Here is a 24,046-nt window from a genome sequence, read left to right on the forward strand (position 1 = left end):
TTCCCCCCATAAAAGAGTTGATAAATAATTGTACTGTCACCTTTCTCCATTTCATTTTTTCTATACAGAGAAACAGAATATTTTATGAACATTTCAAACCATTGAGCATAGCTTTGGAGCATTAAAACGTTATAGCCATCAAAAATATAAAAACCTCACCGTATCAATAAGTATTTCACTATAAGCTCTAGCTATTGGCATATAATGTCTTTACTTCTCCTATATTTCTCATGAAAGAGAAAGACAATAACCCTACATTATCATAAAGAGGCTGAGATAGTTAATACTACAGAAGGGAAGAGGTATTTATGTCAGCTATTTCTGTGAATTAACTCATAGACCTCATGCAAACTGGCTTTTGAAGTAGAAGGGAAGGAAGTGAAAAAACGGGAAATTAGAAATCCATTGCTATATCACAAACAGATGCTACACACAGATTTAACCTAGAAGTTACCCTGATACAAGCAGCTCATTGGAATAGTCAACCTCTCAAGTCCCTAAAAGAATCCTATCACAGATTATAGAACTAACAGAAAGCCCATAGCAAAAAGTAAGTGGGTAAGCTAGGGGAAAAAGAAAAAAAAAAGAAAAAAAAAAGAAAAAAGAAAATTTAATGTTAAAAAAAAAAAAATCAGTGAGCTGATTTGCTTGCATACTTTTATTCTGGAGTGTGATCTGTTCATCACTGTCATACACAGACTGCATAATTATCAGTTTTTAGAGAAGTGTCTTAGTAAGCTTCTTTAGGAGCAGGCCAACCCCAACCTTAAATCACGTATTTGGTTGTAATTTTCTGGACTTCAAGTTAGGATGTCCAGGCTTCTTGCTTTGGTGCATAGCCCACTGATTTGGCTTGAGAATAGGCCATGATAAATGAAAAGAATTTGATCTACAAGCCAGAATGCCAGAGAAGATGAGCAAACACTCCTTTCTGAAAGTCCAAAACTTAGAAGGATCAATAGTGCCCAGTCACAGAAATAAAATATATTGATCCAGGCAAGTGATAACAAAGCAGAAGGTGTAGAAGAGGTATAACAAGTAACACGAACCAACACACTGACTAGGCTCAAAACAGTTCATCTGGCGCTTCCCAATACAGACTCTCACTTTCCCATAGATCAAGACACTTCCAGATAGACAAGAGCCTTAGACCTGCAAACAAGTGTCTTGCAAGGAACTGATGTCCTTTAGAGACCAGAGGTAACTCAAAAGGCAAAGGAAGCAGAAGGAACTTGGTCCCAACACCATGAGGATGCAGCAGGCTCCTTGCTAATATCTATCTCAGCTCCTTTACCCCTCTGTCCAGTCTTCCTGATGAGGATGATTCTTTCATAGATGGAAACAGAGTGGGAAACTTGAGTAGGCTCTTGCTAATAATGCCTCAGCATTCACATACAAATTAAATATACATGCTTTTGTGTGACAAAGGTAACTGTCTATGTGTTCATTTGGAGTAGGCAGTTTCATGGAATATATGAAAAAAAATGTTAATGTCCCAGCTATCTTTACTAAAGGACCCCACATTTCTATCAGTAAGAAGGGAAATCTCATGGTACACATGATATATGGCAACTTAATCAACTTACCTTTACCAACTGCACAGCTTTGATTTTCAAGTATATTATGTATCAGTTATTTATTTTCTCTCTTAGTTGGTAAACAGCACATATAAAAGTAGAAGAGAACAATTACCTAAAAACAAACCATTGAATTTAGTACTACAGATATCAGCCATTTTGTATTGTCCAATTTTCAATGACTTTGTTGATTTGCACTTTATCAGCAATGACTTTGATGCAGAGCTGGAAACTACTAGAAAAGAAAGAGCTGACAAGAATAACTTGATAATGAAAAGCATTCTGCACAACTCCCATACATATTCGTATTACCAAAAAGCTTAATGAGTAAGTATTCTGCCTTGACAATCAAATCGCACAATTTACAAATAAAGCATTGCAAAGTAAAATTCTATAGAGTTGAAAGAACCTGTGTGGAAAGAAGCCTTCAAAAATGAATGCCAAGCACTATGTAAGGTGCTGAGAGAGTATATTTTTTCCACGCACTAAGAGTATGCAGATTTTAACAGCTATCTCCTGTCCTCATGCTTGCAGCTGATAGTCATTACAGTAGCATTAGAACTGCAGTAGATTTATCACATTTGCAATGTAAATTTATTACCATTCAAGTAATCCTAACACCTGTGCATTACCATTAATAGATATTCCTTTACTTTTGCAATTTTCTCATCGTCCTTCACAGCAGAATGAATCTATAAATGAAACTGAAATGTAAATTTAAATACATTCTTTCTAAAGTTTTGCCCTTAAAGCCCATTCCTATTAGAATTAAAAACCGCAATAACTTTGTAATGTTTCATTTCTTAATCAGAAATTGATTCAGGGAGATAAAAGTCACATGAGCAGTGTTAACTTTTTTTTTTTTGTTTGTTTTTTAAACAACAAATGAAATCGTGCATTTAATTCCAATTAAAATTCAGGGGAAGTAGTTATACTGCATATTTCCATTGCATGCAGGCACAGTGAAGTATGTATAATCACAGAGGAATTTGAGCCTTAATACTGGTCTTACTGAAGAGTATAGGTCCCTGAGAAACTTTATGGTCCTTAAGAGAACACAAAATTGCAATATTTATGGAGATACCTATGCAGATAGCTCTTTCTAAACAGCATCAGTGGAAAACTACTCAAAATAACTGGAAGCTTCTTCTCACACCTGCCTGTAGACAATATGCAGAAAAAAATAATTCCCTAGTTTCCCTTCAAATTGTGGCTTTGTGAATGTTAAGACTGGCCTTTTCCCAGCGCAGGGAAACACCAAGGGTATTATTTGTGGAGCTGTTATCTCCCAAAGATACTGTATGCAGATGAGATTTATAGTTATGGCAACTAGAACTCTTCAAAATACTCACCTCCACACAAACACATATGCACACAGAGTAAATTTACTTAAAGGATCTATGCAAAACAATAAAATTACATGACCTTAATGTGAGTAACATAGATTAATTTTAATCACTTTCATAACAGCATGGGCATATTTACAATTTGAGCTTTATTCTGGAACAAGTAACCAACAGCAAGTTGAAATTATTTTTAGAATGATGACACAACTATTAAACCTAAAGTAATTTTTTCCAGGAAGTTACATTACAAAACAAACAAATAAACAAATAAATTACCCTTTATTTTTTGTTGCAAATTTGAATTGAAGGACTTTTTTTTTTTCTTTTGAAGAGTAAAAATATACTGAAATATAAAAATATAATATAAAATATACTGAAAAATATAATAAAAATATACTGAAATATAAAAATAAAAATATACAGTATATAAAAATATACTGAAAAATATACTCCTTCCTATTTTCTGGTACTAAATGATAATACTGATTTGAATTTCAACACTTCATGCTACCAGAGCATTCTTTACTTTTAATTAGCATTATTTTAACTATGTAAAATCTAAGATCTCCTCTTTGCTCTACTGCATACTACTAATGATACTGGAAAGAAAAAAAGATCAAGGATATGTACAACATCCATCAGCCTTTAAACAAAAAAAGAAAAAGAAAAAAAAGGGCAAAGTATTTTTCTTATGTTTTAATTTTCTTTTTAATCAGATTATGTTACCATGAAAATGGGAATTTTTGACTGTATTCATCTTATTTCTTATTATAACCAAGTAAATTAATTTTGAATTTCAAATGAGTTAATTTATTTTTTTCTTTCTTTTTTAATGTTAACTTTAATTTACATAAAGCTTAAATTGCAGTTTGCCTACAAGGAGTCTGCTTTCATGGGGGCAGAAAGTGATTTTTTTTTTTTTTGCCAGTTGTACAATTAGAAGTCAAGTCTATCAGTGAGGTGAGTTGATTAGTTGTTCAGAAACATAATCTGGATTGGATAATCACCCCTGAGAAACACATGATCGTTCTATCCATAATGTTCTGATTTGTATTTAATGATAAAATAGCACACTAATATATACATTGAAAGTTTCCTGCTGTAAGTTGAAGTAATTTTAGTGTTACCTTTGCCTGACTTTGCTTGATGTATATACTTGTTCGTATTGTCTAAATGCCTTTCTCTCTCATAATTGATAGCTTTGATCTTAAAAGAATCCATAAAATCGTAAGGGTAATTACACCTTCAGGTATCATTCTCACACCATTGAAAATAGTATGATACAGTGCTTACTAGAGCAGGTTCTAATTACCTGTCCCACTACTGCAACACAAAAATTACCTTACAAAAGGATTTGAAGCTAATGTTAGAGATAGTGTGAAGAGATATACTAAATGACTACCAGAAAATAGAGCTTAGTCATAATTAGATTAGCTTGCTGTTAATAGAATTAAGCCTCTAATGAGGCAAGGTTGAAAAACCATAGACTGCTTTTATGATTGCACCAGAATAAGATTTGGTAACAGATCTGAGAAGGCTTATTTCTCCACAACAAATAGAATGAATTCTAAGTTGGGAAAATAAGGTTTCTGTCATTTTCTCTCTTATCCTTATAGCTTTTATATTCTAAAATCAGTTTAGCTAAAAACGGTATGCAGTATGTAGTCTCGCATCATGAAGGCCAAGTTGCTTAAAAGAAAGCTAGCACAGTTAAATAACAAATTCCTCTCTTCCTAATATTTGACATTATAGTGACGTTTTTTCTAAAGTTGCTTGAGAAATATCTTGAGTCAGTTTATTCATACTGATGCAATTTTTTCTAAGGAATTAAAAAGAAAAAAAGCTAGTAGAACAAACAGATAAAATATCTTCCTTATGCCCTTTTACACACACATTGTTAATACCACTCACTTTATAATGAACTCCAGAAGTATAAGCGAGTCTCCATACAATGCATTAAAATTTCCCCGTAAGTTTGAAAACAGTCATTAGCCATAGTCGGAAGTACATTAACATAGTAGAAGTAGGAAATAATAACAGGGAGTTTTACAGTAGCAAGGCCTCATAATATTGAGTTCATTCGTTCTCTAAAAAAACTGTGCATAAAATCCAGCAAATGCATTTTAGTTTTAAAATATTCATTGCTTTATTATATCCTGCCTGCAAATGCAAAGATCATGAATGGAAAACATGAGAGAGACTCATCCTTTACCCAAAAGGCAACAAATTAAAATATCACTGAAACCATCTGCTTCTTACATATATCTTTGTCTCCAAAAGGAAAAGGGCCACTGAAGAACTGAAAAAAATCTGAAAATTTCTTTAAGATACTGTAGCAGCACGTACAGGACCTGGAAGGGAAGAAACTCCTTCTGAGTAAGACAAAACTCTGTACATTAAGAAGATCATCTTAAAAGAATTTGCTCCTACAGGAAAAGAGCAGGGACAGGATTGTACTCCCTGATGGTAGGTGCTGGTACCCTTGGAGGGATACAGAGGGCTGCTGAGGTAAGGAAATAACTTCTTAGGCTTTACTGAAAAGAACAAAATAATAAGCAAATAAAGAAACAAAAACAAAAATCAAAAACTGTTTCAAGTCAGTTTAAAAGAAAATGAAAAAAAGAAAAAAAGATTCTGAATTTTTATATCTGTCTGATGGTCACATGCATTGTCCCACCAAGCAAAAAGTACAAGGCAAATGGGTGACAATAACCTTCTTTAGCATCTAAGATTGTCTTTATTCTTTCATTTTGCAGCTTTAGATCAGCTTGAGTTATCATTCAATCTCATTTCTCTGATCATAATTTTCTAGCTAACCATGAAAGATAGCAAACGCTCCTCACAGTACAAGAAAATGTATTTATAGTGATATTAAGACCATAAACGTTAACATACTAAATATGAGGATATTCTCAAGGTTAAAGCTTCAGAAAATATCTGTTATTTCTTGCATCAGGAGTTCAAGTGCAGAAGCAGTCATAACTTCTGCAAAAGTAAATAAACTTCTCAAGTAATTTGCCAGCTATTGAATACCCTAGAGTACACATGTATTTATATGTACTGAGGGATGTCATACTGCACAGAGTCATGCAGGGACAGAGAAATGATTAGATACAGATTTCTCTAAAGGAGATCATTAATGCCATTAAAAAAACTGCCGTTTGGGAAACACTGAAGTCCCAGATGGCTTGCTGGTATAATTCTTTAAATCTTTTCTGTATATTGTATGCCAGCTCTTAATGGATATACTTAGTGAGATGCTTGCTAGAGGGCTACTCTCTAGAGATGTAATGCTTTCATTAATCATTGCAATCCTCAGCAAAGGAAGGGATTCCTATGCTGTATGTATCTGCAGCAGACCTGTACTTTTGCTAACAATATAAATGCAGAAAAAAAACAACCCAAGTTAAAGTGGAACTCTGACAAAAACAGAGCAATTTCACTAGCCTAACAGGCATAAAAGCAAAAAATAACCCCCAACAACCCCACAACCCTATAAAAACATATAGCATAGTTCCATATGGTTGCATATACTTATGTGCAAAATTACTTACTGTTGTTTCCAGCTTTTCAAACTTTAAAAATGAATCACTTTGGATATTAAAAACAAAGCTTATTTACAGTCATTAAGATCTTACTGAATGCAAGAAGTCTTTAAGATTTCACAATACTGAAGTCAGTAATTGGTACATTATACTCCACATATCCCACATTAATGGTATTTTTGATCTGCTACAATTTGATTATAAAATGCTTTAACATCTATGTCAATTATCAAAAGAATATAGCTGACCTTTAATTAGATCCCATATTGTCCATAAGAAGTATAGTACAGTTCAAAGTCAGATATTTTGTTACCTAGTCTACTTAAGACAGGGTTTTTTTTGGCTCAGCTGGTACTTTATCCTAGGATAGATATTTATGCTCCAAGTATGTATTAAAAAAGAGCTAGTAGGTACGATTTTTCACAGCATATAATGACAAATACATACCTACAAATTTACTTTACTGGCATTCACAACAGCCATTACTCCCGAGTTTGCTACACAATCTAAACTAATTTAGATGTAATATTTTCAGGTATATTAGTCTAGGAATAATCTTTGCAAATTTTCATCATTTTACTAAGTGAATATAGTGCTCATGTCTTTCTTTGGGAACTGACACGTGCATGATAGAAATAATTGCTTACGAAAGTACAGATATACACAAAAAGAGATCATGACATACATCCCATGATCAACATAACTAAGAATTTGTGGACAAGAAAAAAAGAAAAACAAAACAGTCACAAAAGGGCCCCAAACTAAAAGAAATAATACATTATCAATTTTATTACATCTTTATTATAGGAAGCTTCTCTTGAGAAACACGAGCAGTCAGCAGCAAGTCAGCTGTAATGGACTTTGGCATGTTTAAGAGGTCTATGCCATAGATGAAAAGCTACAACTGGGAAGCAGCCCAAAGTACTCTGAATCACAGTTTCCTTTCATTCACTTTGAAAAGTTACTTTCACAAAATACAATCAGGAAGCCTTAATCCCTTTTACACTTGCCTCAACTCAGGTCCTTGCAGCTTGTCATCCCAGTCTCATTCTGCAAGGTCAACTCTAGAAGTAATGCCTCCTACTTTATTATGTTGGCCCACAACATCAGTGGTGGATGCTGGTGATATGGCAGTAGAGATCGAGCCTTCTCAACAATATTTCAATATCTTCTTGTTGTTGTGTGACAGACTGTAGTGGGCAGTGCTATTATGTTCTTTTTATTTGTTGTAGTTTCCATGGAAGTAAATAGGAGGCATTACTTTTGGAGCAACATCAGCAGTTTCTTATATTATACCTGTTAAATACTGTGGTTGCTCTCAAAGGTAATCCTTTAAAAAACTTTATCAATGAACCAACAAAAACAGTTATTTCTTGTTTCACAGTCAAGCAAAGCATGGTTGTATACTATGATGTTTGGTAAAATTTCTTTCACTGTATTTTGAAGGCGATAATGGAGTCTGCTCCTCAGTTCCATCAGTTCCTTTTTTCAAATGCACTATATGAAGAGCATACCTAGGATGCATCTTCTGACTACCAAACTTCTGGACATGTGAGTAGTCAAAAGATTTTCAGCAATCATCTTGTTCATGCATTGTTCAGGAGTGCTGATAGCATGTAATTGTTCCTACCAGATGAAGTTACCATTGTATCAAGGGCTCCAGTTGATCAATGTCCCCCCCCGCCTGCCTTTTTGCCTTGCATAGCATAGCCTTACACTCACTATGTGCAGATGCCACACAATATGTATTTTGCCTTCAAACTCACTACAAAACAACAAAAAGCCAGCCAAATGTATGCCACCATGTGCCCAGTTCATTTTGAGATTTTGTTGCTCAGATGTGTGATTTCCATATGTTCCTACAGAAGATAAAGATTTAGAGCTGCTGAACTGAGGAGCCTTTAAAAACAACAACAGAGTGGCTTGTCAGCATACACAGCCACAAGCACACATAATCCTGCACAGTGAAAGCTGAGGAAGCTGTCCATTACAAACTAACAGGCATCTCATTCATGTGTCTGCTCATTATCTAAACAAATCTGAGCACTCTGAATCTTGAAGACAGAGTGCAATGTTCTGGGTCAATATGCCAGTATGTCTGCCAGCTGGGGCTAGGCAGCAGCGCCAATGTTAGCAATTGCACCCACTGCTGCTATTGGAACACACTGAACATTACTGTAAGACTCGAGCTCAGGTCCCTGTGGTGAAACAGCAACAAATCTGCCTGATAAAATAGTCTGCCGGTGTCTCAGTAAGGAAATGTTACAGCAAGTTTCATGTAGATCAGGCTTATTTTACCTGTACTTAACATACATGCATCCATGCTGGCTAGGTTAAACGTGTACACTGCCTTCAATTAATTTAAAAAAAAAAAAAAAGGCAGAAAAAAATCATACTACAAAGTATTAAATGGCAATAGTAGATTAACCTTTTCCTCTTTACTTCCTCATACCCTCCTATACAGCAAAGTCTCTCAGACTGTACCAAATAATAACAAAAACAGATAGTACGCACAGAAACATACACACTATTTCTTTTTCCTTCTACAGTAGTTTTAATTTCCCAATACTATCCATGATGTAGCTACACAAAAGAAATGTGCTAGTAGAACTAGACATGAGTTTCTTAAATTAACGCTGGTGCTGAATTATCATTCAAAAGTACAGTGTTAGAAAATCCAATACAACTATAACCCTCTCAGTCTTTCTTATAGGACTACCTAAAAGCACCTGAAAAAAGCAACCACATATATTACCTACAAAGTTGAGATTATTTATGCCGAGGACAAAGCAAACAAACTGAAGAGATAGAGGCAGTAAAGCTAAAAAGAAAATCAACCTGACAAACAACATATGAACAAGCAGAGCAAACTACAACTCTCCATGAGCCATAGCATTGCTTTCAGGGCTCAGAAGGCTTATGCTGACATCTGTCTTTGTAGCAAAGCAGTCTTTTCTTTTCCCATTGTTGCACTCAAGTGAACTATCAACATCCCACCATACATATGTTATAGTATTTGATGAGATCAAATCATATGTTATTTAATGCTGCATTGCAGACAAGCAGATTCCAATTCAAACACACATAGCTTCATGAAAGCATTATATAAATGCTGTCACTAAGGTATACTGATGGGGATCAGCACCTTGGGAATCAGAGGCTTGTCATACTGATAGCTTAGGTAACTAAATTATTCACATAGCAGAGATAGATAAAGTCACCCAAACATTTTATTGGAAAAGACTCCTCCCACCCCCCCACACTCTCTTTATTGACACATACGCATATTCCTCAGTCTGAAGTGCACAAAAAGCTAACTACTCCAGATATCAAAAAGTTCAAAGAAAAAGAGTTTGAAGAAAAACCAGGGAGTGCAGAAAAGAAATGGAATGTGGGGAGAGGACAGTAAAGAAAAGACGTGTACTTTATTTGGTTGAAAGGATGTTTACAGATTATTTTTTGAAGAGAGAAAAGGTGTCTGTCTCATAATTTTCACTTGCAATACAATATATAAAATTTTCTCGCTTCCTAGTCTCTAAAACAGCAGAATTTTACTGTTAACAATAGTAGGTTTGTAATGCTTCTTCCAAACACTGAACCTTGAGCAATCTCAATCTTCTTGTGCTGAGGTGAAGATATTAAAACATTTTTATTCTTGAGCATTCAGCAGGCTGCTAGTAGTCACATTGCATATCGTCCTCCTCATCATCCATCAATCTAATCTTTATTATTATTATTATTTTTTAAATCACCCTGGACTCTATGGTGGCTGTTTCTTTCACATATGAAACTGCTTAGCCCATCAGCTCTCAAAGTACCTACTACTCAGATCTTTAGCTAAAAAGCACTTCAACTTCTAATCACTGTAATTTAGTGAGAGATGCAAACATAGAGGCACTTGACACTAAATTTCTAGATGTCCTAGCATGATTGTTCCATTCTTAAGAAAGATCATGAGATGAGTTCTACATGAAGAAACAAAAACCCTTCTGACTCAGTAGACACACTAATGCTAGAATACCGTCATTTAAATTCTCCACGTCCGCTTCACGGGCTCTCTTAGTTCATGTCTTCTCTCCTGTGCTGTCCTCATCTGTTCATCTACCTTCTCTTAGTGCTGACAGGGCTTGCAGTCAGAAGAAACTATCAGCCATTTTACGTGGTATTGATTAGCATGGAAAGTATATTTCCCCCAGCTACCATATTATTACTTTACTTAGTCAGAAAGCATTATCAAGGACTGTGATGACAAATGCATCCTTTATATTGCAGTGCTCAAGAGCTTGAAGATGTACAGCCTCTAAAACCCAAAATGGAAAAATTAATGAGGGATCGAAGGGGCAGTACAATTCCATTTCCTTGGAGACTGAGAGAAGAATACTGATTATCAGAATTATTCACCTACTCTTTCACAAGCATCTTGCAATTTAAGAAAAGATTTTTCTCCAGACAAAATAGCATCTTTATTTACAAATCATTTAAATTACTCATTTTTCTTTACTTGCATTAAAAATGTCTTGTTGACCAATAAACATTCAGTTCTTGAGCATCAAAGAAAATTATTTTCATCACAGATGAGAGATCACCATATATAATATAGATGCCACTACTAAATTGCAGGTCAATTGCAGTTATCATAGATAATAAATTGCAAAGTCTAACTAGAAGGCTACAGAAAGTATCATTAGAATTTGCTGTCTAACACATACTCAACAGCTGAAAATTCTGGTTGTGAATAGCTCTTTATTCCTGTTTACTTTGCTTTTTCTCATGTGATTAAAAGATGATTTATTGCCTTAATGCAACATAAATCAATGATTTTCTAAATATCTCTACTCATTATACTTCATGTCAGAAATATTTGAATTACGGTGGTTTCACAGGAGTTTTCCTTTATTTCTTAAAGGCAAAGAAAAGGTGTTAAGAGTAAAAAAAAAAAAATCATCAATACTTACAGACAAATCTTTTCTCCTACCATTCTGTACCCCAGCTAGTATTTCAATTTTGATGATGTGCCATGTTTTCCTTTCTCTCTCACTGTTTCATATTCTGCCTATCAAGGCTGTGGACACCATCCTTCCAAGTTTAGTTTATTTTGTTCATCAACACAGTGGATCATGGTGTATGTTCCCATCATGTCCTTCAGGAACAGCATAACTTTTTAATGTATTTCTCAAAAGCAGATGGTTGATGTTTTTTCTAATCTCGTTTCAAAGTCATCATGTGGTCATAATGATAGTAACCCTGATTCTCTGCCAAATGGAGACCATAGAAGAACTCTTACAAGGTTCAGTAAGTACCAATACTTCTTTCAAGCTCCTGAAATTTCACAGGGTATCTGAAAAACATCATGTACTTTTAACATTTTTTGTTTTCTTTATTCCTCCTCTCTATTGCCACTTGCATTTCTTTGTTGCTGAAAATAGTAGTACAAAATGTAGATTAGTAACCTGAGATTAGGACTAAGTTGTACAAGGCCATCTGTCTTTCATTAGAGAGCATGGAAGACTGTTTTAGGCCTGCTTTTGGTAATAATACTGATCAGGGACAGTGCATGCTCATTGCTGCAATGTGAATTCCTGATGTGAGAAATTTTCAATTTCAATTTGACATTGCACAGATAAGAAATTATCCACAGCTCTGCTGACTTGTAGATAGCTCCTGTCTTTCAAAGAACGAATGATGATATTGATTAGCTAAAATGAAGATACTTAAGTCTTATTTTCTAGGAACTGAAAACAACTTTAGAAGAACAGCCCTCTTAATAAATTATGATTTTATAACCTAAGCAATCATGAATACCTCACTAACCTCTCTATGAACTGAACAGCAGCATGTCTCAGTATTGAGATGTCTAAACATGCTTTTATTTTTTTTTTTGTAATGGCATGCTTCATGGATGCATCAGTGTAGTCATGGTCCCAGAGAAAATGAGATCATCCTCCAGCACCAGAGCCCTATTATTACTGGTGTCAGACTTCAATACCTAGAAGATGTAATTGTACATAGATAAATAAATATAGCAACCTATCTCCTCCAGACAAGAAAAACAAAAAACACTATGCATATAACCTGGTACTAAAAAGAGGGAAAAAAATTATCTCTAAGTAGAACAGAACATAAAGACTTTAAAGGGCCTCCCAGAATTTGTTCTTGCTAGGTTGTTTTCCTCCTTTATATGAAGCCTCTTTAAATGAAATATATAAATATATTTACTGCTTATATTTTAGCTTGATAGTACTTTATATTTTGTTTTTGAGTTAAGATGGGGAAATAAGTTTTGTTCTTACCAATATAAAGTGGTTTGCCCAGGCTCCTAACACACTGGTAAAATACTAAAAAGGCTGCTAATTGTCTGAAAATAAATAAATATCTGGGTATTTCTGTGAATGAGATGAATAAAAATAAAATCAGAAAAGAAAGCAAACAAATGGATTTCAAACAAATAATAAGAAAATCATAAGAGTAGAATTTCAAATGTTACGAAAATTATTATAACTATTCCTTTTTCCTTTTCTAGTTTTTTTTTCCCCCCACCACCTTCACCAGGTCAAGTTCTGGAGGAAGAAGAAAAAAAAAAAAAGCAATTTTTGAATTGTGAACACAAGATAGGAGAAAAAATCTCTAGCACTGCATTCATATTCTCTTACTTTAAATATATAAACTTCATTTCCTTAATAGAATTCCTTATGTTATATATACTGATAGTAGCAGATCTGTATTTGAACAATGCTCAGATTTCCTTGAGCATTACTGTGATTTTTTTTATTGGACAAATGTCCAACAGTACTGAAAAGTAACTTGTTCCTTCTTAGAGCTTCTTTTAAAGGCAGTAACTCCATAATGAAATACATACTAACGCATTACTGTATAGGAAAAATATTCTAAACATTGAGATTCTTGCCACAAGTTTCTCAACATTAAAAAACTTCAGTAAGACCTAGGTCTTGTAAAGCTGAATAGATTAAGAAAACAATGTTTTCTTCTTCACTGTAATGTCAGGTAAGCCTTTATCTAGGAATTAGATGAAGGATTTAAGTTACATCCATGGTTATCTGAAAAAGAATGACAGTACAATGATTCACAAGGCGTAGAAGAAGGAATGTATAGGAGATTTATTGCTACACATTGAAACTAAGTAAAAAAAATAAAACTCTCATCAACAGCTTAGAAATTATAAAGAAATGTGTATGAATATCTAATTGTCATTTTAGGTACTACAGAATTTAATATTGGAAGGTTGAAAGCCAGCTCTATGTGCAAGACTAGTGTAACAACAGAGTACTCTGAAGTTGAACAAGAAAAAAAAAAGAAAAAAATCAACAACTTCCTCTAGGTAAAAGGGGAGTGCAATCCTTGTAGTCCATAGAATTCTTTGCTTCCACAGTTAGTTAATTATCACAAAGCCTGGGGATGGCATAAGTGATTTAAAAACTAAAATTGAGTCCCCAGTAAAAATCATGTCACAGAGGCTGCTAACCATCCCTCAGAGCCAAACAAATTGAAGTTCTAAATTGGCCTAGATTCAATCACTGGCATACAAACAAAAGGTTCTGCAGTTCACCAGTAACACCTCGGGGTAGTGAATCATCTTGCAACTGCTAAATTATTCACAGAAGATATTCTAATAAAAATAAGCAACAGTATGTCAGAAGAATGTAGAAGTTACAAATGAATTTGTAACTCAGCAAAATCCACAGAAAGGCTAGTTTTTGTTATTTTCAGTGCTTCCTCTTATTGTACTTAAGAGGTGGACAGAAACATTTGTATCTAAGGCTTTCATGTTGACAATGTAGATATTTAAGCTGAAAAAACGTGGCTATGAAAATACTTCCAATGCTGCAATTGGCCTATACACTTGGAATTCAGTGAATTTTCTGAGGAAAGGTATGATGTGCATTTGTTACCCAGAAAAGAAAGATATAAATGTTGCCCATGTGCAGTTAAGCCAGAAAAGAAAAGATAAACAATCAATCTGAAAAGCATATTGTTATTTGTAACATATTTTACGTGTTTGTTTTGGAAGAAATTTCAAGTGGAAATTTTAAATGTATGAGGTCAGTAATCAGTTGACAAATGCAGTCACTAGATCTAGATGAGACTAGCGTCTGTATATATCTCCATGCGTGATAGATCACATTCCTCAAATGGAAGCATATTTCTTAACTGAAAAAACAGCAAATTAAAAATATATTCTTTTTCTAAAATGAATACATCGTGAAGCCATGTTTGTACCTTCATTTAACTCCAGAAGCTAGTTGTATAGCAATCCATATCTACTATGTAGAAATGGCCCTACGTGTCTGTGAGTCATAAGGTTTATTATCTACCATTCTCTTATGTTTCACATGCTCAGCTTGGTTTTTCTTCACCTATAGCCTTGAAGTTCCAAAAAGAAAATGTTGTTCACCCATCTATAGGAAATAAATATGAAGACAAAATATATGTCTAATCTTTATCCATCCATATCCACTAGTATATTTTGAATGCCTCTATGCTTTTATCTTCAATGGGAAATTGTCTCTACTAGAAGAAAGCCCCCCAAGAAATTGAATCATATCACCAGCAATATGGTTTAATGTACACTGATGAACTTTCTTAGGAAATCATCCAAAAGCCATGTCTTACCTATGCCAAAATTGGATGATGGTTTACTCAGCAAAATTTACGTATACAGCTGTGGAGGAAAAACAATGACACATATTTTAACATCTTTAAATGTTTAATCTAAGTTTATTTGGGAAATATTTTTCTTCAGTGCAACTTTTTTAGTAAGCAATTTGAGAATTAAAACACATCTATTTCTGAAATGTTATGAAGCCAAAAATGGCTAAGAGAAATTATTAACACTCATATTTAGGTTCAAATCCAAAGTGGCAAGTAACATACTAGTAAATAAACTTTAACGACACTGGGAAAATGTTAGTCATCTTGACATCTACTTTCATTCTGAAAATGCTACAAGAGAAGATTGAAGAAGAAATAGGTTTGCATGATAAAGTTTTTTGTTTTTTTTTTCTCCCATGCCTCCTTCCTCTTTTCAACTCCTTCAGCATCAGAATTGAACCAAACCACTGGCCCTGTAGCTCAGAGAGGTAAAAAGTAAGAGAGGCTGGAGCAGGGGAGAAAGGAAAGGGCAATACCTTACATGTTTACAAAAAAATAAGTATAATTATAAATACCAAATTAAAAACCATCTGCTGACGTTTTACTTACTATAGTTGATGCACTAGGAAGACAAAGAAAGCTTGAAGTTACACCAATTTAGAATCCCTCTGGTCTCCCTGACTGCATTAAATCTCCCTGACTCTAAATTCAGTTTGAAGGCTCTGAAGAATAGCAATATGACTCTGACTGCTTTCAGAAGTTTCTACAAAAGGGTAAAATGAAGACTGCAAATCAAAATTGGAATGAGGAGGAAAAGATCAAAAGTCATGCCACACCACACATTTCTCTTATGGGAAAGGAATAAGAGAACTACATGACAGATTAGTTATGTTTCTTAACACAACATGAAGTGATAGTCAAAGAAAATTAAAGTGATAAGGGCAGTATAGAAACCTGAACAAAAAGAACATGATATCATAAATGTGATGTATAAAATCCGGTATTAGATTTCATCAGTATGACCCTTGCCTTAAATTGCTATCCTTATCTACAAGGAAAAGAAAATTATACTCATTATGCCTTGCTTACTGTCTTCAAAAGCAACGCCTCTTGAATGTAGGGTGAAACTTCCTTCTCTTCTCAGCTACTGAGATTATTACGGTGCAATTAGTAAGTAAGAAATGGTTCTAAAATACTATCTGCCTCAGAATAAATGAAAAGCACTAAGGTATTCCTACTCTGACAGAAAGATGCTTGCTTTTGCACACATCTGCATATGTACATATACAGTGTCACTCGGGTTATCAGTTAAGTGTATAGGTTAAAATCACAAAATTCTGGGGTTTGAAGAATATCCAGAAACCATCCCAAAAAGCCCACCTGTGCTTTCTTTTATTTTACTATGTAGAATAACCCAAGAATAAAATGGAAGTACTGCTTCACACATCTTTGTGACATCTTCCTTTTTTTCTTGATGATATTGCCCAGTCAACTGAGTTGATACAGAAATTTTGCTAGGATTCATCAGTGATCCTCTACCAAAAAAAAAAAAAAAAGATTAACATTGACAGCTAAATCCTTCTATTGCATCACCTGAGGGGGATCACTTCAGGATTCTGCCCTAGTACCAATGAAGGTACTTTTATACCTTCATAAGTGACATTGACAGTTGGACTGAGCACATCTCAGGAAATCTGCAGATGACACCAAGCTGCGTGCTGCACCAGACGCGCCTAAAAGATAGGATGCCATCCAGACGGACTGAGACAGAGTTAAACAGTGGGCCTAGAAGAACCTCATGAGGTTGAACAAAGCCAAAACCACCTGGGCTACGGCAACATGTACTATCATTACAAGCTAGAGAATGAAAGGATTGAACACAGACCTACCAGAAAGTACTGAAAGGTATTGGTGGATGGTAAGCTGAACATGAGCCAGCTATGTGTCCTTGCAGCCCAGAAAGCCAACCATATCCTGGGATGCATCCGAAGAAGTACAGCCAGCAGGGAGAAAGAAGCGATCCTGCCCCTCTACTCTGTGCTAATGAGACTTCACCTGGAGTACTGCATCCAGATGTGGAGTTCTCAGTACAGGAGAGACATGGACTTGGAGCGTGTACAGAGGAGGGCCACAGAAATTATCTGAGGAGAAAAGGAACCATAGAATCATAGAATTACTCAGGATGGAAGGGACTTCAAGGATCATCAAGTCCAACCTCAGCCCTACCATAGTACCCTAACTCTAACAACCCTCTACTAAATCATATCTCCAAGCACCACATCCAAATGGCTCTTAAACACATCCAGGGACGGTGACTCAACCACCTCCCCGGGGAGCCTATTCCAATGTTTAACCATACTTTCTGTAAAGAAGTGTTTCCTAATGTCCAACCTAAACTTACCTTGGTGCAACTTGAGGCCATTTCCCCTCGTCTTGTCACCTGTCACCAGTGAGAAAAGACCTACCCCGCTCTCACTGTAAGAACCTTTCAGGTACTGGAAGAGAGTAATAAGGTCTCCCCTCAGCCACCTCTTCCACAGACTAAACAGCCCCAGCTCCCTCAGCCTCTCCTCATAGGGCTGATTTTCCAGGCCCTTCACTAGCCTTGATGCCCTTCTCTGGACCTGCTCCAGTACCTCCACGTCCTTTCTGTACTGAGGTGCCCAAAACTGAAAGCAGTACTCAAGGTGAGGCCTCACCAATGCCAAGTACAGGGGTAGGATGACTTCCCTAGTCCTGCTCACCACACCATTCCTGATCCAAGCCAGGATGCCATTGGCCTTCTTGGCCACTTGGGCATACTGCTGGCTCATGTTCAGCTGACTGTCCATCAGAACACCAAGGTCCCTTTCCATCAGGCAGCTTTCCGTCCACTCTTCCCCAAGCCTGTAGGGTTTCCTGGGGTTGTTGTGACCAAAATGCAGGACCCGACACTTGGCCCTATTGAAACTCATGCCGTTAGCCTTGGCCCATCGATCCAGTCTATCCAGGTCCCTCTGTAGTGCCCTTCTCCCCTCTGGCAGATCAACACTCCCTCCCAGCTCGGTGTCGTCTGCAAACTTACTGAGGGTGCACTCAATCCGTCATCAAGATCATCAATGAAGATGTTAAAACAGAAGCGGCCCCAGTACTGAGCCTTGGGGGGCACCACTCGTGACTGGCCGCCAGCTAGATTCAACTCCATTGACCACAACTCTTTGGGCCCAGCCATCCAGCCAGTGCTTCACCCAGCGGAGCGTACACCCATCCAGACCATGGGCAGCCAGCTTCTCCACGAGAATGTTATGGGGGACAGTGTCAAAGGCCTAACTGAAGTCCAGATAGGCCACATCGACAGCCTGACCTTCATCCACTAAACGGGTCACCTTGTCACAGAATGAAATCAGGTTTGTCAGACTGGATTTACCATTCGTAAACCCATGTTGACTGGGCCTGATTCCCTGGTTGACCTTTAATTGGTCCACGATGGTTCCTGAGATTATTTGTCCCATAACCTTCCCGGGCACCGAGGTGAGACTGATAGGCCCGTACCTACCAGGATTATCTTTCCAGCCCTTTTTGAAGATTGGCAAATGTGACGCCCGTTTCCAATCCACCAGGACATCCCCGGTTAGCCAGGACTGCTGAAAAATGATGGACAGTGGCTTGGCAATCACATCTGCCAACTCCATCAGCACTCTAGGGTGCAATCCATCTGGTCCCATGGACTTGTAAGCATCCAGCTTTCACAGCAGGTCCAAAACTATCTCATCATGGATCATGAAGGGGTTATTCTGTTCCCCATCCCTATCTACCAGCGCAGGGGGCTATGTTCCCAGGGAGGATCAAAGTTTACAGGTGAATCAAAGTAAAAATTAATTTGCAATTTAATTAATTACAAAAAATTAATATAGCAATTTATACAGAGGGTTATATCAAATCGATGGGTGTACATAGAAGTGCCAATAATGTACAATTAAAGAAAATGAAATAAATATAATTTTACCGTGGATTCACATTAGAGCATGTTTTCATTTTAAGCACGTTTTTCCTTCTCATGAAAGCAGTATGCATCAGTATTTAAGCTGAATTTAGTTCTGTAACCACAATTAAAAGACACAATAACCTATGTATGTATGCATCTACCTACTTATCTTTACAAAGAAGTTAAGAGCATAACCATTCTGATCTGAAGAACTACTTATTCCTATAACTATATAAACCCCTATAATATAAACCCCAATTATGGTTCCACTTCTGTATTTTAAAACTTTTAGGTTTATGGTAATGTTAGTGGAATTTGAATATCCATCCATATGTAAAATACCACGGAGTTTAAAACTTTATTTCCGGTTTCAAATCAGTCCTTCACTCTGAAGTCCATCCACACTCAAAAGCTTAGGCTGAACCCATGGACAATTACAGCTGTGATTGCTGAACAAGGTAGAGATAGCATTAAATTACAGAGTAGAATTTGTTGAAGATGTTCTTGGTATTTCTCATAAACATATTCTGTAGAAGTGTTTTTTGAGCATAGGAATGCATAAAATTTTGCAGTAAGACTTTTCAGAAATACAAAATTTCCTAGAAAAACTCTGCAAGTTAAAAGAGAAGTGTTTTTAAAATGTCATATCTTATTTCTTTTGAACCTATTACTACACCTGAACTCAACTTATTAATTAGTATTACTTATTTTTAATCCTAAGGCACAGTTGGTCATTTTGAAATTAACCTGAATCAGCTGCAGATGCACTGCTAAAACACGTGAAGTAATTAAAACACACAACTGCATCACTCAGGTAAGCAACATTACAGTTTAGTAAATTATGTCTCCCTGAAGAGATAATCAAGAATTGTTAATGATCTAGTTTAGCTAAATACCCTATTTTCTGCAGTTTTTTAAATTTGTGGCAGTCAATATTCACTTGCAAGCTCTTAAAAAAGCTCCTATTGGACCAAAGGAAAACTAAACAAGCGTGACTAATTTTTTCCTTTGATTAGAAAGAATTGTAAATACCCTCACATTTATGGATAGTTTCCTATTTAACTTAGCCATCTACTTCAAAAGGAGAATACAGATATATTCATAACATCTGTTACACTGCTAGTACATTTAATAAGTGCACATCATCTGTGAGGTAGGGAGACATCAAGCTTTTTAGCAGATTCTATCAGAACTTATCTGTAAGTAGACAAAAGATATTCTTATCCTCCATATTTTCAGGCTCAACCAAGACAACAAAATTGATACACAGACATTAGCGCTTAATTTAGTTTTATCCCTTATTCATTGATCCCCTTTTATCACCATCAGTTCATAGATTCTAAAAATCTGTTTTCTGCAGTCCATCAAGTCACAATAAAGATGTGTTAAGCTGTCTACTATCTAAAAAAACCACCAAACTGTAATTGTTACTAGCAACCCTAAATATCCAGCTCCTGAAGAACAATCAAAAGAAATACTTAGCTCAGAGATAACAATGAGTAGTTAATCAATAGGTCTTATATACACAAGACAAAAGGTGCATCTATCTGTGAGCTGGTACAGAAATAGCATTAAGGCTAATACCAATTGAATAAATATATAAGATCAGTTCCCTCTAACTCCTGGACATTATTACTACCAGCTCAGCACAAGCACTTTGGAAGGCCAGTTAGAACTTAGTCCATGCCATGTCCTCTGTATATAGACTGGAGGACAATTTCATTGGCAGGCTTAATTGATCATGAAAGAGCAACAACAATAGCTAAAACAGAAGGACTTTAAAATCTTTAAAATTTCCTTGGAACTGAAGAAAAGAAGAGCTTGTAGGACTACTATGAGTGAATGGTTTTAAACTAAAAGAGGTGATATTTTCTGTTGTAAATCTCTCAGAATCACAGAATGACCAGGGTTGGAAGGAATCTCAAGCATCATGAATCTCCAACCCCCCTGCCACATGCAGGGCCACCAATCTCCTCATTTAATACTAGACCAGGCTGCCCAGGGCCCCATCTAATCTGGCCTTGAACACCTCCAGGGACGGGGCATCCACAACCTCTCTGGGCAGCTGTTCCGGTAGGTACCTCACCATTCTCTCTGTAAATAATTTCCCCCTGACATCCAACCTAAATCTTCCCTCCCTCGACTTAAAACTATTTCCCCTCGTCCTGCTGTTATCTATCCTTTCAAAGAGTTGATTCCCCTCCCCTTTGTAGGCTCCCTTTAGATACTGAAAGGCTGCAATGAGGTCACCCCACAGCCTTCTTTTCTCCAAGCTGAACAAGCCCAGCTCCCTCAGCCTGTCCTCATAGGGGAGGTGCTCCAGCCCCCTATCATCTTCATGGCCCTCCTCTGGACCCTCTCCAACAGCTCCCTGTCTTTTTTGTACTGGGGGCTCCACACTTGGACGCAGTATTCCAGATGGGGCCTCAGAAGAGAAGATTAAAGGGGAACAGTCACCTCCCTGTCCCTGCTGGCCACCCCTCTTTTGATGGAGCCCAGGATAGTACTTGCCTTCCAAGCTGCAAGGGCGCACTGCTGGCTCATATTAAGGTCCTTCTCCACAGGGCTGCTCTCAAGGACTGCTCCCTTCTAGTCTGTAGGGATGCCTGGGATTCCTCCATCCCAAGTGCAAAACTCTGCACTTTGCCGTGTTGAACCTCATCAGGTTCACCTGGGCCCACCTTTCTAGCCTCTCGAGGTCCCTCTGAAGGGCATCCCTTCCTTCAACCGTGTTGACCGCACCACTCAGCTTGGTGTTGTCAGCAAATTTGCTGAGGGTGCACTTGATTCCGTCATCGATGTCATTGATAAAGATGTTAAAGAGCACCAGTCCCAAGACAGACCCCTGGGGGACGGCACTCATTACTGGCCTCCACCTGGACATAGAGCCATTGATGATGACCACCCTCTGTCTGTGGCCTTTCAACCAGTTTCTTATCCATCAAGTGGTCCACCCATCAAATCCACATCCCTCCAATTTGGAGATAAAGATATAGTGGGGGACCATGTCAAAGGCCTTGCTCAAGTCCAGGTAAATGACATCGGTCACCTTTCCCTTGTCCACTGATGCTGTCATTCCATCATAAAAGGCCACCAGATTGGTCAAGCATGACCTTCCTCTGGTGAAGTCGTGCTGGCTGTCACACGGATCACACGCCCTTTCCTCATGTGATCAAGCATGTCATCCAGGATGATCTGTTCCATGACCTTCCCAGGCACAGAGATGAAACTCACTGGCCTGGAGTTCCCAGGGTCCTCCTTGCTCCCTTTCTTGTAAATGGGAGTGATGTGACCCCTCCTCCAGTCATCCGGAACCTCACCTGACAGCCACGACTAAATAGATGGATTTTTTTTCACTCAGAGGGTAGAGAGGTGCTGGAATAGGCTGCTCAGAGAACTTGTGGATGCTGGAGACATTTAAAATCAGATTGGATGATGCCTTAGACAGCCTGGTGGCAACCTTGCACATGGCAGGGGGTTGAAACTTCAAGGTTTCTTCCAACTCAAGGCAATGATTCTACAGTTTAATGATTCCATGTTCTGAACAACTTTTGGTCTAAGATAGCATGCTCTGAAAACTAACAGTAAGAAGAGATAACATTACCCAAGGCTGAATAGTGCTGGATTTTTGAAAAACAATGAATCACAGAATTGCTTAGGTTGAAAAAGACCTTAAAGATCATGAAGTCCAACCACAACCTGATGATACTACCCTAACTCTAACAACTGCCACTAAATCATGTCCCTGAGCACCACATCCAAAAGGTTTATAAACACATCCAGGGATGGTGACTCAACCATCCCTGGAGAGCCTATTCAAGTGCTTAACAACTTTCTGTAAATAAGTGTTTCCTGAAATCCAAACTAAGCCTCCACTGGCACAACTTGAGGTCATTTCCCCTCATCCTGTCACCAGTGAGAAGAGACCAACCCTGCTCTCACTGTAATCATCTTTTGGGTATTTGAAGAGAGCAATAAGGTCTCCCGTCAGCCTCTTCTCCAGACTAAACAGCCCTAGTTCCTTCAGTTGCTCCTCATAGGGTATATTCTCCAAGCCTCTCACAAGCCTTATTGCCCTTCTTTGGAATCTCTTGTTAACAAAATTGCAAAGAGCACTTAAATGAGTTTTAGATATGATTCTAGGCAACAAGGATGAAGTGGTTAAGAAAAATATTATATTAAAAAGTAATTTCAATGAAATCTATGAATAAACAGAATAGCACTAAAAAAAAAAAAAAAAAAAAAGATAAGTAACACTATCAATATTCTTAATTTCAAAGAGAGATCTTGAGCAGCGTTACTCATTACAAACCACCCTTTTGTCAAAGAAAGATGATGAACTCAAAGAACATGTTCTTCACTGACCTCATATATAAAAGAGTATAGAAAAGATGGAATAAGACACTGAAGTAAACAAAAAAAGAAGAGTACAAGCATTTAGGGACATTTTAAAAGAAGTACAAAGCAAAAGTTGTTCCATAAAAATAAATCTAAAAGTAGCTGCAAACAAGTCATTCTTCTGGCTCTCATACTACCAGCATCAATAGCTGAGTTTGAAAAAAAACAAAAACAAATAAACAGAAGACCAACCAAATATTTAATTTCGCTTGTTACCTCATTGAGTAGATCAGTTGTGATAAACATTATTCCAGTTAATACCATGGGAGGAAGTAGAAAAGAACAGGACAGCAGTTGTAATATGTACTAAACTGGAGAAATTCAGGAGAGAAAAATAAATAATCACAGTGCTACTAAAGCTTATATAACTGAAAACACTGAACAAGTTCAGTTTGTTTGCCTTAAGGAGAAATCAGAATTATACAGCAGAGACATGGAGAAAACATTGAGGACATCTTCCCTCCTGAGGTTTGGTTTAAGTGTAACAATTCTGGAATAGAAGCAGAATTACCACAATAGCTCTATTTTCTGACATAAGCATAATCTTAGACAAGACTGTGGCATAACAATATAGAATAACTTAAAGTCTTATAACAGGGAAAAAAATCT

The 24,046-nt window shown here is 36.8% G+C and overlaps 1 long non-coding RNA gene across 3 annotated transcripts in view; it reads right to left on the reverse strand.

Annotated features, from left to right (window-relative positions):
• The window catches only part of LOC149918481 (uncharacterized), a 60,676-nt gene that overhangs the window by 12,459 nt on the left and 24,171 nt on the right, over positions 1 to 24,046 (reverse strand). For 2 of the 3 annotated variants that reach the window (XR_016465510.1, XR_016465508.1), the window contains exon 1: positions 1,587 to 1,665. The exons of the other annotated variant lie outside the window; for it this stretch is intronic. This is a non-coding gene — a long non-coding RNA (uncharacterized LOC149918481). Of the gene's footprint in view, positions 1 to 1,586; positions 1,666 to 24,046 lie in introns of those variants that run through there. 3 annotated transcript variants of the gene reach the window in all.

Source organism: Phasianus colchicus, chromosome 3, assembly GCF_987193195.1.
Source record: "Phasianus colchicus chromosome 3, bPhaCol1.hap1.1, whole genome shotgun sequence".
NCBI classification, from domain to species: domain Eukaryota; kingdom Metazoa; phylum Chordata; class Aves; order Galliformes; family Phasianidae; genus Phasianus; species Phasianus colchicus.